This window comes from Hyla sarda, chromosome 4 (genome assembly GCF_029499605.1).
Source record: "Hyla sarda isolate aHylSar1 chromosome 4, aHylSar1.hap1, whole genome shotgun sequence".
NCBI classification, from domain to species: Eukaryota; Metazoa; Chordata; class Amphibia; order Anura; family Hylidae; genus Hyla; species Hyla sarda.
Genome location: NC_079192.1, coordinates 171237495 through 171256494, shown reverse-complemented (window position 1 = coordinate 171256494; position 19000 = coordinate 171237495). Strand labels below are relative to the sequence as shown.

General features: G+C 43.2%; 1 protein-coding gene across 2 annotated transcripts in view; it reads right to left on the bottom strand.

Annotated features, from left to right (window-relative positions):
* Nucleotides 1-412: 412 nt before the first annotated feature.
* The window catches only part of LINGO1 (leucine rich repeat and Ig domain containing 1), a 490648-nt gene continuing 472060 nt past the window's right edge, over nucleotides 413-19000 (bottom strand). The window contains exons 5-6 of one of the 2 annotated variants that reach the window (XR_008892542.1): nucleotides 3767-3808; nucleotides 413-679 (exon numbers count right to left, since the gene is read on the bottom strand). The gene's annotated coding sequence lies outside the window, so the exon portion shown is untranslated. The remainder of the gene's footprint in view (nucleotides 680-3766; nucleotides 3809-19000) is intronic. The other variant, XR_008892543.1, reaches the window with a different exon arrangement.

Below are 19000 nucleotides of genomic sequence, written 5' to 3'. Positions count from 1 at the left end.
TGCAATGACTACTATGACTATGTCTAGAAAAGTGCTTTTGGTACATTTTTCTATGTAGACTTGAGGTGATCAATGTTGAGGGGGAGAAACACCAACCAGAAACTGTCTGTTCAGTAGTTTCCTCCACAATTGAATCAGAATTTTTTTTTTTTGAAAATATGAAAAATACCATGGTCAAAGGATTATTCCCCCTGCTCAATGTTGACTCATGCCTTATGCAATATTAAGTTGGACAAATTGTTCATCTCAAAGTTGTATTGTCATCACCAAGTGTTTTGGTCAATATTATAACATTAGTGGGAGACAAACAAAATCTAAGATTTTACTAATATTTTAGCACTCATTATAGAGAAAGCTGGACCTGTAAAGGTTAAGTATTTTGATAGAGATATACATTTATTTTGGATGAAATCTTATTGGTTGCTATGGGCAACTCAGCAACTTTTTGTCTGTACAGATTTTGATAAATCTCCCCAAATATACTTAACCACCGTGCAAAATGATAAATGCTAAATCAAACTTACGGTCTAAGTTCTTGGACCTTGTCTAGAAAAGTCAGACGTACTGCATGTTTGTATTTACTCTTCTTGGCTCCGGAACCACTAGGTTGGTTAGAATCGCTGACATATTTAAAGATAACTGTTCCGCACTGAGCGCCACCACTTTTGGACTAGTTTACCTTTAATTGGAAAAAAAAAGTATAATATATTATGAAGAAGGATAATTGAATCTATTGATAACACTTCAAATGCTACAATCAGATTCTTACCTATGACTTCTTTTAGATTATCGCCATAGTTTTCATAACCAGGCAATAAAGTTTGATAAATGTAATTCCATTTTCTTTTATGGGACATAGGGACAGACCTGGGTGCAAGCGTGAGGTTGGCCTTCTCTACCAAGATAGTCAATGGCAGAGTTCCACAAATTGGGTGCCTACAGCTGCTGAAATACTCCCAGCATGCCTCGACAGACAATTTCTGTCCACCAATACTGGGGATTGTAGTTATGCAACAGCTGGAGGCACACTGGTTGGGAAACACTGACTACCTCAGATTTTCAGCACCAGTGTACCTCCAGCTGTTGCAAAACTACAACTCCCAAAATGCATGGTTTGTCAGTGAGTTTGCATGGATTGCTGAGAGTTGTAGTTTGCAACAGCCAGAGGTACACTGGTATGGAAACACTGAGGTATAACAAACCATAACCCAATGTTTTGCAACATGTGAGCCAACTCACAGCATGTACTCGCAGCAGAAGGGCATGCTTGGAGTTGTAGGTTTGCAACAGCTGGAGGCACAACTACAACTCCCAGCATGCCCTTTTCTGTGCATGCTGGGAGTTGTAGTTGTGCCTCCTGCTGTGACGTTGCAGCAATAATAACAACCTGATAGGAGAAAAGTTTTTCAATGATATATACTTCGTAAAATGTAATTAGTCAAAACCTTGGAAAATGTTGACTACGGTATAGTGCGAAAAAATAGGGGGCTATTCAATTGTTGATATGTCAAACTATTTTGTATAAAGTAAATTAGCCTATACCCAAGAAAATTTTGAACTATCTTGCATATAACATATTTCTCCCACTATTAATTTAATTAAAGGTTGATTCATTGGCCTACTTTCCGGGGTTTTTTTTCCGGAGCAGTTCGCTTTTTGGAGGTTTGCTTGGGTTGTGAGCTTTCTCCCAAATCTTGACTCTGCATCTTTTTTTCAATAAACAAAAACATTAATTATAATCTAAAATACTACAAACTTTTTATTTAAAAAAATTTAATAATTTTATTGAGTTTCAGTATTTCCAAAACTTAGTAAACAATATGATTTCTAATAGGCCTGACAAATCAATAATAAAATCCTTACAAAAATGTTTTTTCTATCCCATTACAAAGTTTTTTTAACCCCTTAAGGACCCGGGCTTTTTCCATTTTTTCATTTTCAATTTTTCCTCCTTAACTTCATAACTCTTTAAAATTTTCACCTAAAATTCTATATGATGGCTTATTTTTTGCGTCACTAATTCTACTTTGTAATAACATTAGTCATTTTACCCAAAAATCTACGGTGAAACGGGAAAAAAAATCAATGTGCGACAAAATTGATGAAAAACACTATTTTGTAAGTTTTGGGGGGCTTCCGTTTTTACGCAGTACATTTTTCGGCAAAAATGATACCATATCTTTATTCTGTAGGTCCATACGGTAAAAATGATACCCTACTTATATAGGTTTGATTTTGTATCACTTCAGAAAAAAATCATGAATACATGCAGGAAAATGTATACGTTTAAAATTGTCATCTTCTGACTCCTATAACTTTTTTATTTTTCTGTATTCAGGGTGCTATGAGGGCTCATTTTTTGCGCCGTGATCTGAAGTTTTTAGCGGTACTATTTTTGTTCTGATCAGACTTTTTGATCACTTTTTATTCAAAAATGCGCTATTTTGGACTTTGGAATTTTTTTGCGCGTACGCCATTGAACGTGCGGTTTAAAAGTGGTATTTTTTTATAATTCGGACATTTCCGCACGTGGCGATACCACATATGTTTATTTTTATTTTTATTTACACTGTGTTTTTTTTATTCTTGGAAATGCCGGGTGATTCAAACTTTTATTAGGAGAAGGGATAATTGAAAGGGTTAATGATTTTTTTACACTTTTCTTATACAATATTATAGCTCCTATAGGGGGCTATAACATTGCATTAACTGATCTTTTACACTGATTGATTCATCTCCATAGGAATGGATCAATCAGTGTTTTCGGCGATTGAATGCTCAAGCCTGGATCTCAGACTTGAAGCATTCATTCGGCGATCGGACAGCGCAGGAGAAGGTAAGAGACCTTCCTCCTGTGCTACAGCTGTTGGGGATGCCACGATTATACCGCGGCAATCCCGAACAGCTCCCTGAGCTAACCGGCACTTTTTACTTTCACTTTTAGCCGCGTGGCTCAGCTTTGAGCGCGCGGCTAAAGGGTTAATAGCGCGCGGCACCGCAATCAGTGCCGCATGCTATTAGAGGCGGGTCCCGGCTTCACTATGACGCCGGGCCCACTGCGATATGATGCGGGGTCACCGTGTGACCCCGGGTTATATCGCAGGACCAGGACCCAGGACGTACTCATACGTCCTGGGTCCTTAAGAGGTTAAAGAACTTCTGTACTGGTTATAACTTATCCCTTATCCAAAGGATAGGGGATAAGTTATAGATCGCGGGGGGCCCCAATGCTGGGGCCCCCGCAATCTCCTGTACGGGGCCACAGCAGTCTGCCAGAAGGACTGTGTCATCCCCAGCAGAAAGCCATGGCAGGCACGCCCCCTCCATGTATCTCTATGGGATTCATGGAAGGGGCGTGCCACTGCCGCGTCATGTGGGGACGGACACCCCCTTCCCTGTATGGTGTCGTATCCCCGTACAGGAGATTGCAGGAGGGCCCAGCGCTCCGACCCCCACAATCTATACTAACTTATCCCCACCTTTGGATACGGGATAAGTTATAAAGGACTACAGATGACCTTTAATAATATTTTACTAGATGCAGCAGTGATCGAAGAAATCAAAAATTGAAGGGTTTACACCTAAAGCTATATAGGATAGATCATGTACCTGACTTGTTTCTGGACTATCACAACCTCATCTGGCGTGCTAACACGCATGGTTGGCTATTTAAACATAATGAAGAAAAATGAATGAAAAACCACATCAATAAATTTTTTATTTAATCACACACAACATTATAAACATTAACATTCAAAATACTTACAGATATTGGTGGGCTTTCAAACACCATTTCAGGACTAGGAGTCTATAATAAAAAAAAATAAGATAAAATAAATAATAATAAATAAAAAAAACTCATCGGAATCTTGACTAAATGATGGTGACAGCATTTTTCAATCTCTAATAATGAAAAAATAAAGAATAAATTTAGCACATATTTTTTTATTGAAGATAAAATATCAAGCTTAAATAAATTTTTGTAAAAAATTAGATGTGGGAGATTTGTGACAAAATCATAAAAGAAAATATTTAAACATAAATAAAAATGTACGCACTTTTTAGGCTAAAATTTTTAGCCTAAAGTCTACCTGCGTGTTATACACCGATAAGCCGCTGCAGTTCAATGATTTAAAGCGGGCGCTTTAAATCAATGAACTGCAGCGGCTTTGCAAGTGCAGAGACCTGCCGTCGCTGCCCACTTCTCTGCCCCTGCCTGTCCTAGGGTCTAGACCCCTGCTGCCGGCCCTTCTCTCCCCCTGGCTATTGGTGCCGCTGCCCGTTCTCTCCCCCTGGCTATCGGTGCCGCTGCCCGTTCTCTCCCCCTGGCTATCGGTGCCGCTGCCCCATTGACGGTGCCAATAGTCAGGGGGAGAGAAGCAGCGCCGGCAATGGGGCAGCGGCGCCAACAGACAGGGGGAGAGAAGGGGCAGCGGCACCCATTGCTGGCGCCGCTGCCCCGTTGCCTCCCCCATCCCCGGTTGTATAATTACCTGTTGCCGGGGTCGGGTCCGCGCTGCTTCAGGCCTCCGGTGTGCGTCCCCTGCGTCGTTGCTATGCGCTGCAAGATGCAATGACGTCACTCGTCATAGCAACGACGCATGGGATGCACACCGGACCCGACCCCGGCAACAGGTAATTATACAACCGGGGATGGGGGAGGCAATGGGGCAGCGGCGCTGGCAATGGGTGCCGGCACCGATAGTCAGGGGGAGAGAACGGGCAGCGGCGCAGATAGCCAGCGGGAGAGAAGCGGCGGCAGCAGGGCTCTAGACCCCAGGAAAGGCAGGGGGAGAGAAGCGGGCAGTGACGGCCTCTCTCCCCCTGCCTTTCCTGGATGTGTATTGGGGTATACGCATGCACACACGCACCCTCATTTTACCAAGGATATTTGGGTACGTGCGTGTTATAGGCCGGTGCGTGGTATACCCCGATATAGTTGACATGTTTTTACTTTTTGAAGACATTATAGGGCTTTTTAGTTTAGCAGCAATTTTCCAATTTTTCATGAAAATTACAAAATCAGAATTTTTCAGGGACCAGTTCAGTTTCAAAGTGAATTTCAGGGTCTTTATGTTAGAAATACCCTATAATGGACCCCATTATGAAAACTGCACCCCTTAAAGTATTCAAAATGACATTCAGAAAATATGTTAACCCTTTAGGTGTTTCACAGGAATAGCAGCACAGTGGAGGAGAAAATTAAAAATCAATATTTTTTACACTAACATGTTCTTGTAAACCCATTTTTTTCATTTTACAAGGGTTAATAGGTAAAAATGTCCCCCAAAATTTGTAACCCTATTTCTCTTGAGTAAGGAAATACCTTGCATGTGGATGTAAAGTGTTCTGCGGGCGCAGTAGAGGGCTCAGAAGGGAAGAAGTGACAATGGGATTTTGGAAAGCGAATTTTGCTGAAATGGTTTTTGGGGGGCATGTCTCATTTAGGAAGCTCCCATGGTGCCAGGACAGCAAAAAATAAATGAACACATGGCAAACTATTTGGGAAACTACACCCCTCAAGGAATGTAACAAGGGGTATAGTGAGCCTTACCAGCCCACAGGTGATTGACTAATTTTTGCTAAAGTTGGACGTAAGAATGAAAAATTTTATTTTTTTTCACAAAAATGCTGGTGCAACCCCAAATTTTTCATTTTCACAAGGTGTAATTGGCAAAAATGTCCCCCAAAATTTGTAACCCTATTTCTCTTGAGTAAGAAAATAGCTCATTTGTGCATGTAAAGTGCTCTGTGGGTGCACTAGAGGGCTCAGATGGGAAGGAATGACAATGGGATTTTAGAGAGCGAATTTTGCTGAAATGGTTGTTGGGGAGCATGTCTCATTTAGGAAGACCCATGATGTCATAACAGCAAAAAAAAAATAAAATGGCAAAATATTTTGGAAACTACACCCCTCAAGGAATGTAACAAAGGGCATAGTGAGCCTTAACACCCCACAGGTGATTGACGAATTTTCGCTAAAGTTGGACTTGAGAATGAAAAATTAAATTTTTTTCACTTAAATGCTGGTGTTATACCAAATTTTTCATTTTTACAAGAGGTAATAGGAGAAAAAGCCCCCTAAAATTTGTTAAACAATTTCTTCTGAGTATGGAAATATCCCAGATGTGGATGTAAAGTGCTCTGCGGGCGCACTACAATGCTCAGAAGAGAAGGAGCGCCATTGGGCTTTTGGAAAGAGAATTTGGTTGGAATAGAAGTCGGGGGCCTTGTGCATTTACAAAGCCCCCGTGCTACCAGAACCCATGTGACCCCATTTTGGAAACTACACCCCTCACAGAATTTAATAAGGTGTGCAGTTAGAATTTACACCCCACTGGCGTTTGACAGATTTTTTGAGCAGTGGGCTGTGCAAATAAAAAATTACATTTTTCATTTTCATGGACCACTTTTCCAAAAATCTATCAGACACCTGTGGGGTGTAAATGCTCATTGTCCCCCTTATTACATTTCATGAGGGGTGTAGTTTCCAAAATGGGTTCGTATGTCTGGGGGCTCCACTGTTCTGGCACACATGGCATTCAGTTCCAGCCAAATTCTCTCACAAAAAGCCCAATGGCGTTCCTTCTCTTCTGAGCCCTGTAGTGCGCCCGGAGAGCACTTTACATCCACATATGGGGTATTTTGAATTTTTTTTCCTTCTCCTATTACCCCTTGTGAAAATAAAAATTTTTGGGTAACACAAGCAATTTAGTGGAAAAAAAAAACAGGTTTTTCATTTTCACGTCCAACTTTAACTAAAATTTGTCAAGCACCTGTGGGGTGTTAAGCCTCACTATATCCCTTTTTACGTTCCGTGAGGGGTGAAGTTTCCAAAATGGGGTCACATGTGGGTGATTTTTTTTTGCGTTTATGTCAGAACCGCTGTAACCAGCAGCCACCCCTGTGCAAATCACCAATTTAGACCTCAAATGTACATAGTGCGCTCTCCTTTCTGAGCCATGTTGTGCCTGCAGAGAACTTTACACCCATATATGGGGTATTTCTGTACTCAGGAGAAATTACGTTACAAATTTTGGGATCGTTTTTTCCATTTACCTCTTGTAAAAATGAAAAGTATGAGGCAACATCAGCATGTTAGTGTAAAAATGTTAATTTTTTTTACACTAACATGCTGGTTTAGACCCCAACTTTACCTTTTCATACAGGGTAAAAGGAGAAAAAGCCCCCCAAAATGTGTTAGGAGAAATTGCCTAACAAATTTTGGGGGGCTTTTTCTCCTTTTACCCCGTATGAAAAGGTAAAGTTGGGGTACGGAAATACCCCATATGTGGCCCTAAACTGTTGTCTTGAAATACGACAGAGCTCCGAAGTGAGAGAGCGCCATGTGCATTTGAGGCCTAAATTAGGGATTTGCAATGGGACGGACACGGCAGTGTTCCCCAAACAGGGTGCCTCCAGCTGTTTCAAAACTTCCAGCATGCCTGAACAGTCAATGGCTTTCCGGCAATACTGGGAGTTATTTTGCAACAGCTGGAGGCTCAGTTTTGGAAACACTGCCGTATGAGACGTTTTAACTGTTTATGTCGGGGGGGGGGGCAGTGTAGGGGGGTGTATATGTAGTGTAGTGTTTTACCCTTTATTTTGTGTTAGTGTAGTGCAGTGTAATGTTTTTAGGGTACATTCACACGGGCGGGGGTTCACAGCGAGTTTCCCGCTGGGAGTTTGAGCTGCGGCGGAAACTCACTGTAAGCCCGCCCATGTGAATTTACCCTGTACATTCACATGAGGGGGGGCAAACCTCCAGCATGCACTGATAGACCGTGCATGCTGGGAGTTGTAGTTATGCAACAGCTGAAGGCACACTGGTTGGGAAACACTAAATTAGGGAACAGACAACCGCAGTGTTTCCGCACCAGTGTACCTCCAGCTGTTGCAAAACTACATGCTGGGAGACAGTGTTTCCCAACCAGTGTGCCTCCAGAGAGCCAAAGGGCATGCTGGGAGTTGTAGTTTTGCAACATCTGGCCCTTCAGATGTTGCCAAACTACAACGCTCAGCATGCCTAGACAGTCATGGCATTCTGGGAATTGTAGTTTTGCAACATCTGGAAGTGCACAGTTTGGAGACCACTATACAGTGTCTCCAAACTGTAGCCCTCCAGATGTTGCAAAACTACAACTCCCAGCATGCTCAGACAGCCTTTGGCTATCTGGGCATGCTGGGAGTTGTAGTTGTCAAACTACAATGCAGCAGTGAAGATCACTTACCAGATTTTCAATGCTGCATTCTGCTGCCGCTGGTCCTCCCCGCCGCCGTCCCCAGCTGTTCCCCGCTGTCTGCCGCCGGTCTCCCGCTGTCTGCCGCCGCCCCCCGACGGTAACCACCGCCGCCATCTTTACCCCGCTCTGCCCGGACCTCCAGAACGGGCAGAGCGGGTATCTCAACTTTGACCCCCACCCTGGCCCTGCGATTCGCCGATCAGTTTGATCGGCCAATCGCAGGGGATAGGAGGAGGTGGCACCCCTGCCACTCCGCTCCTATCCTTTAGGATGATCGGAGCTGTCTCTGCACCACGGCACCGTGTCTATGGGGAGGCGCAGCCCTGGGACTGGTTTGAGTGAGTGGCATTGGGGCTGCTCTGCCAGTGGGTCGTTCCCCCTGTGGGCACTGGTGTTGCGGCGGTGGTGGTCGCCGCTCAGTGCTGTGCCATTTTATGCTAGGGATGTTAGGGACCCGCTACTTACAGGTGGCCGTGACGTGGCAAGTGGGCTTGTACTTCATGATCATAAAGTACGCTAACGACCTGTTAGTTTAATAAATGTTGCTGAGAAGCCTTAAAGGGGTACTCCGGTGAAAACCTTTTTTCTTTTAAATCAACTGGTGGCAGAAAGTTAAACATATTTGTAAATTACTTCAATTAAAAAATCTTAATCCTTCCTGTACTTATTAGCTGCTGAATACTACAGAGGAAATTATTTTCTTTTTGGAATGCTCTCTGATGACATCACGAGCACAGTTCTCTCTGCTGACGTTATTATAATAATAATAACACTTTATTTATTGTTGTCCTTAGTGGGATTTTAACCCAGGTCCCCAGCACTGCAAGGCAGTAGTGCTAACCACTGAGCCACCATGCTGCCCTTAGCATACATCTGCTATGCATGGTTGCTAAAATGGACAGAGATGTCAGCAGAGAGCACTGTGCTTGTGATGTCATCAGTGTTCCAAAAAGAAAGGAATTTCCTCTGTAGCATTCAGCAGCTAATAAGTACTGGAAGGATTAAGATTTTTTAATAGAAGTAATTTACAAATATGTTTAACTTTCTGCCACCAGTTGATTTAAAAGAAAAAAGGTTTTCACCGGAGTACCCCTTTAAATCATTGTGCATGTTGTGGATGTGCGACCATGTCTGTTTTCTATATTTGAATTCACAGAACATTCTAGAAGATGGGTGGAAATTTTGGTATGCACTGCGCATGTGCAGATAGAAAAACGGTTTGCGATAACTAGACGGAACCGTATGCGCATACGGTTGTGTACGGTTTCCATTGACCACAATGTTAAAAAAAACTGTATACGGTTTGTATACGGTCTTTCAACCAAACGAAAATCGTGGTAGACTACGGTTTTTGATCAGGGAAAAAAGTGACAAAACCGTAAAGAGTCCAAAACAGACACAACTGGATGCTTTTAAAACCGTACGGTTTACAATTAAAAGTGAATGCATACATTTTTTCATATGGTTCCATACGCTTTTTTTTCTAAAACTGTATACGGGAACCGTATTGAAAAAACGTCATGTGAATGCACCCTAAAAGATTAAAAAACTCTAAAACAGCAAACTTTGTGAAAACCAAAACGTGTGGCTGTCTTAAAACTTTTGGCAACAACTCTGATTTATTAACATAACGTCAAACTGGAGAAAGGAGAATCGGAGCATACACCTTGAAATCCTGCTGCAGCAATTTATTCAACGTTCAGACATGGAACATATATATTACTTTACCCCCGTGTCATGAGGATTTTACATCCAATGCTGCTTGGTGTGGTCAGCCATACAGTAATAAAATAGTTGTCTTTTAATAGTTATCACAATTGGCACATTATCAAAGGGAGGGTATCGTGCAGAACTGCAGTTGAACATAGGGAGCTTTGTAAGTAATATGTAATTTTTTAATATGGTTTTAATATGGTAATATGTTTCTTTCTTAGAGCGATATATATATTATATATTTTTGTGCACTGTCCTGGTTTTGTACGTTTTCATCATTTTCTAAAATAGTACTTACTATTCTTACCTGCTGGAGGTATAGGAGGCAACAGCAGAGCCTAGGTGACGATTCTGTGCTGGCCTTCATGGTGAGCCATTTTGGAATGTCATGGATAGCAGAGTGGAAATAGTTCAAGGATGCCCTGATTGAATTCGGAGTTGCCATTAATCTTTGGATGACCCTTCTTGTTCTGACTCCTGTTATCAGAATGAGGTGACAGGAGTTTATACAATACCCACAGTTGTTCTGGTTTGGCAGGCATACCTCCTGTGTTTTTTGTTTTTTTTTTTCATTTATTACTTGCAATAAATGTTCAGATAAAAAAAATAAAATGCTTTGATATGGAATCTAAATTCCTATTTAATCACTATGAATCGCAAGTAGAGAACTAACATGGTCAACTGGGGAAAACTTTTCCCAAGCGTTGCATTATAAGATTTGAATCCAGCATGTTAAGCAAAAGACTGCCTCTTTGTCAGCTGCCCTGTTTCTAAAAAGCAGCAGTCTGAAGCTGATGTCGAAAAAGAAAAGGAATTTTAAATGTTACATGGCAAACGTCTAATCTTTCTAATCTGATGCAAAATTGTCCAGCCAATGCACAATCCAGGGACGTTGCTAGGTCTCCAAAAGACCCGAAGCTAGAGCCAATACCAGCCACACCCCTAACCACACCCTCATACATGCCCCTAACCACACCCAGCCTTCTTCTTTAATATCCTCCCACAACTGTACACAACTGCACATACACAACCAACATAGAGCAGTTCCTCCCCATAGATAAATCATGAAGCGCTGGTCCACTCTCTTCATTTATGGGGACATTAATCCTCTATTCTGGTGATCGGTGGGTGTCCCATCAGTCGGACCCCAGCGATCACCTAGATATCTCCTATCCTATTTTGGGAATAACTCTAATGTTATCAGTCTGTCACCTGAGTTTAGGAGGACATCCTATACTGACAAACCACACACAGCAGGGCTTTACATATCTATCTATCTATTTATCTATTCACAGAAAAAGCGGAGGCACTCCAAATAGTGAAAAAAAAAAACGTTTTCTTTATTCACTCCAAGTGAAGCTACGTTTCGGTAACCTCACATTTCCATTCTCAAGCTTGAGAATGGCAAAGTGAGGTTGCCGAAACGTAGCTTCACCTTGGAGTGAATAAAGAACACTTTTTTTCACTATTTGGAGTGCCTCCGCTTTTTCTGTGAATATTGCCTTGGATCCCAGACCCGGATAAACAGCAGCAGGCACCCGGGCACCTTTTTCTTGGAGTGCAGCTTTCTTCAAGTATTATCTATCTATCTATCTATCTATCTATCTCATATCTATCTATCTCATATCTATCTATCTTTCATACACACATCTCCTTTGCATACCTTTATCTTGAGATGGCCAGTCTGGCAGCATTTGGCGTGCCCACGCATGGCACGTAACTCCCCAGAAGCCACCACTGCATTAAATCAGCTGTGCAATTCTTTAAAAAACAGCCTGAGACCTGGGGCTATAGGCACCAGATCAGGGGATACAGCCCCATTAGCCCCCCTCACCCTAGCAACACCCTTGGCACAAACAATCCTTGTTTAGGCATAAACCCTAAATCTCCTGGCAAGGTGGTTAAAGAGGTTGTCTCATGTGTGTTTGTATATATATATATATATATATATATATATATATATAATTCTGGTAGATCATACATTTGAAGACTTTTTAAATTGGAATGATTTAAAAAATTGTTTCTGTGTCTAGATGTTGCTGTTACATCCTTGTAGGGGGTATGTCGGCACTTCCATGGAATATGCGGTGGTGCACGAGGTAGGGTAAAGTAACAAGTAATAAAGATGATACCCAGCACTGTCTACCTATGCAGACAGCTGAGGGAGGCTCCTACACCGAAATGCATCCTTGTACCACGCTATGACTTAATAAATCTTCATTTTGCAACATTGGTGAGTGCGGGGTATCCTATTTATTGCTGTTACATCCTTGTCATGGTGCCTCCAGGTTTTCATATTCTTCCTCAAAAATGTCCACCTAACGTATCCAGTGCTGGTGGTTACCCAGTATGGTGATTCCTGCTATTGTGTAGACTAGCCAATAAAAATCTGCATGTTAGAAGTGGCTTCTTCTCCCCAGCACATTAGGTGGTCATTCTAAGAGTAAATTAAAATAACTCCATGGGGCGCTATAATAAGAATGTAACAGCCATATCTAGACACAGGACCATTTTTTTTTAAATAAGTCTAATTAATAACTTTTGGTTCATCTAAAATGTTATTACGGAGTAACCCCTTAAACATTTTCAACCACAGCTTAATACAAGATTTGTCTTCTTTTCAATACAGCTTACCTACCTTATTCCGTGTTTAGCATATTTACACCTAAGCCATCATAGGACACGTTACATAACACACACTTCCGCCACCCCTACCGTTCAAGCGTGGCTGTTTCTAAGCTCTGCTAAGAGATGCCAGACAGTCATTTGTGATCTGTCACTAACAAGGATCAGAGCTGTCTGCTTGGAGATTAGATAAGAACTCAATTACATTATAAGATATTAGCTGCTTATGCTAAACACCTTTAAGACACAGAATTGAACCTTACAGATGGACCATAACTTGTTACAGCAGGAGAGCTGATATGGCTATGTGGAGTGTGCCAAATGGCATAGTATACTGTGATAAGGCCAGAGGTACGATAGATTGTGCCTAGTGATACAGCTTTTACTTATACTTACAGCCTCTGCATTCATCACATATAATGGAGGGTTCCTCATGAAATCTGCATGGTCTTTTCATTAACACTTCATTAGCATCCCTCTGGCTTTATTAGCAGCACTTATTCCCAATTGATTAGTTCACACGGCCCATCCCCTTGTACCCGCTGCTGTGGAGATAGCATTCAATGGCGGCTCTTCCTTAGTCACACCCACAATTAGCAAACTGACCTGTTTACAGTCTGGAAGTAATGGAGTGAGACGGTTATCTGTCAGAAAACAGTTTATCATCCCTCTAGGGAATGAGACAGAATAACCACACACCTCATAGTAACTCCTTCAATAAATCCCAATTATTTCAAGCAATCTCTGCTGACGCTTTATTATTGTATGAAAAAAACGATTAAATGCATTCAACATCTTCATCTCTTAACCTCTTGGGGTTAACCCATACAAAATTTCCAGAGGATCTTCTGAAGCTTTAGGTAAGAGAAGTATTTTTGAGTCACAGCATTCTTCATTTCTACTAGATCATCACATGCAGTGACAATGTCTTTCACACTTCAGATCTCTACAGGGAGAGCTTTTTCACGTACTATCAGGATATGGAGCTTTTTATTCACAATACCTAGCTATGGAACACTTTGTACACATATTTGACTTTGATAATATTATAGTATTCTGCTCTGTATGCCCCCCCCCCCCCACCTGCCGGTCTTTGTTCCCTGTTTTTCCAGTGTTAGCAGATGAAAAGTAATGATTCCTACAATAATCCCACTAAGCTACATGTCTTGTCATAACACATAGACTTGCTAGGAGAAAGATAATACTTATTTGTCTAAAAGCAGCACATAATTGGATTTTATTTTTGTAGCTCAGGTAGGATTGGTTAATATGAACAACTCCTACATGGCTACTATGGGTCTCCCATCCATTCATTATGCTGTTCATTGCATATTACTAGCCTTACTAGAGAAAGACTGAGCCTGATTACTATTTGGATTTTTAGCAAATTACCATTTGGATTTTCGTGGCAAAAACGATGCAACCTATTGTTGGCAGCGAGCCTAACCCATATTGCATATTTTGGTTTGGCTTTATTTTCCCTTGCATTTGGATGTATTTAGTCTCATTGGCAATTTCCCAAAATCGCAGCATGCTGAGACTATAGCATTTTTTGCCAAGAAATTATTACATTTCTCTTCCATAGAAATCTATGGAAGTGAACAAAACGTCAATAAAAGGGCATGTTAGTTTAGCATTGACTTTTTTTTGGCTCAGTTTAGCTGCAAATACAATGTCAGCACCTTCGGGCTGAGTGCCCTGCATGGGCGCAGCATGGAAGGAGTCAACTAGCACTGCTGAGCAATGCTAGTTAACTCCTCGGGGAATATACATTATACAGCCATCTATGTAAATGGCTGTATACGGTGATCAGATGTCCACTTACCTATCTCTGTTCCAGCTACGGCCCTTTCCTTGGTAGCCTTGCTTTTAGTGATGGATTAAATCACTAGAGGCAGGACTTTAAATCAAGATGACAGACAGGAACAAGGGTGGTAAGTCAGGCTCTTTTCCCATCTTGCAGTTTTAGCATGTCTATTCGTTCATATAAGAAAAAAGCATGCTAAAAAAATGTAAAATGTGAACAGATCCTGCAATTTATGGACACTTGATTTTGTTTCTCCTCATCCTGAATAATGCCAACCTGTTACCGCCTAGGCCCAGGAGTGTCATTTGTGGTGCTCTGGTCCTATTGGTAATAATTGAGTGTTAGGGCTAGTTGTTTTGGGGCTAACTCTAAGAGACGGCTTCCACTACTAAGCCTGTAAAGTAATATTGCTCAGCAGCGCTAGATAACTCTTTTCTTGCTCAGCCCACACAGAGTGCTAAGCTCAGCAAGGGTTTACAGTAAACTGGCAGTTTTTGTGGCTTTTTTTTATCAGGTTGAAAAATGCTAGAAATAGCCTGCGTGGAAACCTAGCTTAGGGGCACCAAGGGCACTGCAGGAAGTTGGGAAAGGCGATTATCACAAGCCACTGCAGTGTACACAAAGAAAGCCTGCCTCTATTATTAACCATAGGATTGCAGTTCTCCTATCTCTGCTATCAGCCATAGGATTGTCGTTCTCTTTCCTCTGCAATCAGTCATGGTATTGCCATTCTCCTGCCTTTGTTATCAGCCATAGGATTGGCATTCTCCTGCATCTGCTATCAACCATAGAATTGCCATTCTCCTATCTCTGCTATCAACCATAGGATTGCTGTTCTCCTACCTCTGCTATCAGTCAAGGGATTGCCATTCTCCTGCCTCTGCTATCAGCCATTGGATTGCCGTTCTCTTGTTTCTGTTATCAGCCATAGAACTTCTGGTCTCTTGCCTCTGCTGTCAGCCACAGGATATCTTATTCTCTGTCCTCTCATCTAGTAGATCTATAAGCTGCCTATCTGAGCCTTTATTTTTTTATGCTAGCATTTTTTGGGGGGTAATTAGTTGTATTACTGTCCGTCTATTTCTGTGTACTGAATTGATCATGTAGGCTTCTTACTTGTTCACTGTGGATTTATTTTGGTAAAGTCATCATCACTATAACTTAATCTTCAAAACACATGGCTGTAAAATGCTGAACAAATAGATGCAGGTGAAACATGTGAGGGAAAGATACTGGAGTAAAAACATATAGTATATGGGGGTGGAGGGTGGACATGGGGGTAATACTGTCAGTACAGTGATCCCTCAACTTACAATGGCCTCAACAGACAATAATTTCAACATACAATGGTCTTTTCTAGACCATTGTAACTTGAAACCAGACTCAACATGCAATGCTACGGACAGTCCAGATCTGCAAAACATGTCAATGGCTGGAAGATCTGACCAATCAGAATGGGCATTTTACTGGTAAAACCCTTGTATTACTGAAGCGTATGCACTGACTGGTTGTCTGGTAGCACCTCCCTTCAGTACAGGGTGGTACTACATGTTCTGTACTACTCTTTACCTGTGCCAGGGTTAGCTGCTCCTTTGGACACCAGGTAAGGGCAGCTTCATTTTACTTTTTTAGGACATTGCGTGTACTGTACAGGACCCTAAAGAAGCTCCTGTCCTACATAGACAGTGATTTACAGCTTCTAGCAGCTCTTTCTTACTTTTATATGTAAGGATTTGCTTTATCTGTATTAGTTATCTTCTTATTTTTCTTTAATCCTCACTTTTTCCTATTTTTGGATGACATTTTGGTAGCTTCAGAACCAATTACCAGGCTTCCATATAGTTATGGTGTCAACATACAATGGACTCAACATACAAGAAGTGGCCAAAATCATTTAAAAAAAAGCTAGCATTTAGTCATTATAAAACAACCCAGAGCAATGAAGATAGGGAAATCTATAAGACTAGGCAGAAAGAAGCCAAGCAAGTTATAAGAACTTCTTGTCACGATTCGGCTGGCAGGAGGTGGATCCTCTGTGCCAGAGAGGGATTGGCGTGGACCGTGCTGGTGGACCGGTTCTAAGTTGCTACTGGTATTCACCAGAGCCCGCCGCAAAGCGGGATGGTCTTGCAGCGGCGGTAGCAACCAGGTCGTATCCACCAGCAACGGCTCAACCTCTCTGACTGCTGAAGATAGGCGCGGTACAAGGGAGTAGACAAGAGCAAGGTCGGACGTAGCAGAAGGTCGGGGCAGGCAGCAAGGATCGTAGTCAGGGGCAATGGCAGGAGGTCTGGAACACAGGCTAGGAACACACAAGGAAACGCTTTCACTGGCACAATGGCAACAAGATCCGGCGAGGGAGTGCAGGGGAAGTGAGGTATAAATAGGGAGTGCACAGGTGAACACACTAATTAAGCCAACTGCGCCAATCAGTGGCGCAGTGGCCCTTTAAATCACAGAGACCCGGCGCGCGCGCGCCCTAAGGAGCGGGGCCGCGCGCGCCGGGACAAGACCGACGGAGAGCGAGTCAGGTACGGGAGCCGGGGTGCGCATCGCGAGCGGGCGCCTCCCGCATCGCGAATCGCATCCCGGCTGGGAGAGGTATCGCAGCACACCCGGTCAGCAGGTCTGACCGGGGCGCTGCAATTGCGAGGATGTTGCGAGCGCTCCGGGGAGGAGCGGGGACCCGGAGCGCTCGGCGTAACAGTACCCCCCCCTTGGGTCTCCCCCTCTTCTTGGAGCCTGAGAACCTGAGGACCAGACTTTTGTCTAGGATGTTGTCCTCAGGTTCCCAGGATCTCTCTTCTGGACCACAGCCTTCCCAATCCACCAAGAAATTTTTTTTTCCTCTGACCGTCTTGGAGGCCAGTATCTCCTTCACGGAGAAGACGTCAGAAGAACCGGAAACAGGAGTGGGAGAAACAAGTTTGGGAGAGAAACGGTTGATGATGAGTGGTTTAAGGAGAGAGACATGGAAGGCATTGGGAATACGGAGAGAAGGAGGAAGAAGGAGTTTGTAAGAGACAGGATTAATCTGGCACAAGACTTTGAAAGGACCAAGATAGCGTGGTCCCAGTTTGTAACTGGGGACACGAAAGCGGACATATTTAGCGGAGAGCCATACCTTGTCTCCGGGAGCAAAAATGGGGGGAGTTCTTCTTTTCTTATCGGCAAACCTTTTCATGCGGGATGAAGCCTGTAAAAGAGAATTTTGGGTCTCTTTCCATATGGTGGAAAGATCACGAGTCACTTCATCCACAGCGGGCAAACCAGAGGGCAAGGGAGTAGGGAGGGGGGGAAGAGGGTGACGGCCGTACACCACGAAAAATGGGGACTTAGCAGAAGATTCAGAGACTCTGAAGTTGTATGAGAATTCGGCCCATGGTAGAAGATCTGCCCAGTCATCCTGGCGGGAGGAAACAAAATGCCGTAAATAGTCACCCAGGACCTGGTTAATTCTTTCTACTTGCCCATTGGATTGGGGATGATAAGAAGAAGAGAAGTTTAATTTAATCTTGAGCTGTTTACAGAGGGCCCTCCAGAATTTAGACACGAATTGGACGCCTCTATCCGAGACGATCTGCGTGGGCAAACCGTGAAGACGAAAAATGTGTACAAAATTTTTTTTGCCAACTGAGGCGCTGAAGGAAGACCAGGAAGAGGAATAAAATGTGCCATCTTGGAAAATCGATCAACGACCACCCAAACAACAGTGTTGCCACAGGATGGGGGTAAGTCTGTAATAAAGTCCATACCAATCAGTGACCAAGGCTGTTCGGGGACAGGCAGAGGATGAAGGAGACCAGCAGGCTTCTGGCGAGGAGTCTTATCCCGGGCACAGACAGTACAGGCCCGCACAAAAACAACAACATCCGTCTCCAGAGTCGGCCACCAATAGAAACGAGAGATGAGTTGCAAGGACTTTTTGATGCCCGCATGGCCTGCGAGGTGGGAGGAGTGTCCCCATTTGAGAATCCCGAGACGTTGGCGTGGAGAAACGAAGGTCTTCCCTGGAGGAGTTTGCCTGATGGAGGCTGGAGAAGTGGAGATCAGACAGTCAGGAGGAATGATGTGTTGCGGAGAGACCTCTACTTCCGAGGCATCCGAGGAACGAGAGAGGGCATCGGCCCTAATGTTCTTGTCGGCAGGGCGAAAATGAATTTCAAAGTTAAAACGGGCAAAGAACAATGACCACCTGGCCTGGCGAGGGTTCAGCCGTTGGGCAGACTGGAGATAGGAGAGATTCTTGTGATCGGTGTAAATGATAACTGGAAATTTTGATCCCTCCAGCAGATGCCTCCATTCCTCAAGCGCCAATTTAATGGCCAGTAGTTCTCGATCCCCGATGGAGTAGTTTCTCTCCGCCGGAGAGAAGGTCCTAGAAAAAAAACCACAAGTAACAGCATGCCCGGAAGAATTTTTTTGTAGAAGGACCGCTCCAGCTCCCACTGAGGAGGCATCTACCTCCAATAGGAAGGGTTTAGATGGGTCAGGTCTGGAGAACACGGGAGCAGAAGAAAAGGCAGACTTGAGCCCTTTAAATGCGTCTTCCGCTTGGGGAGACCAGGACTTGGGATTGGCATTTTTCTTGGTTAAAGCCACGATAGGAGCC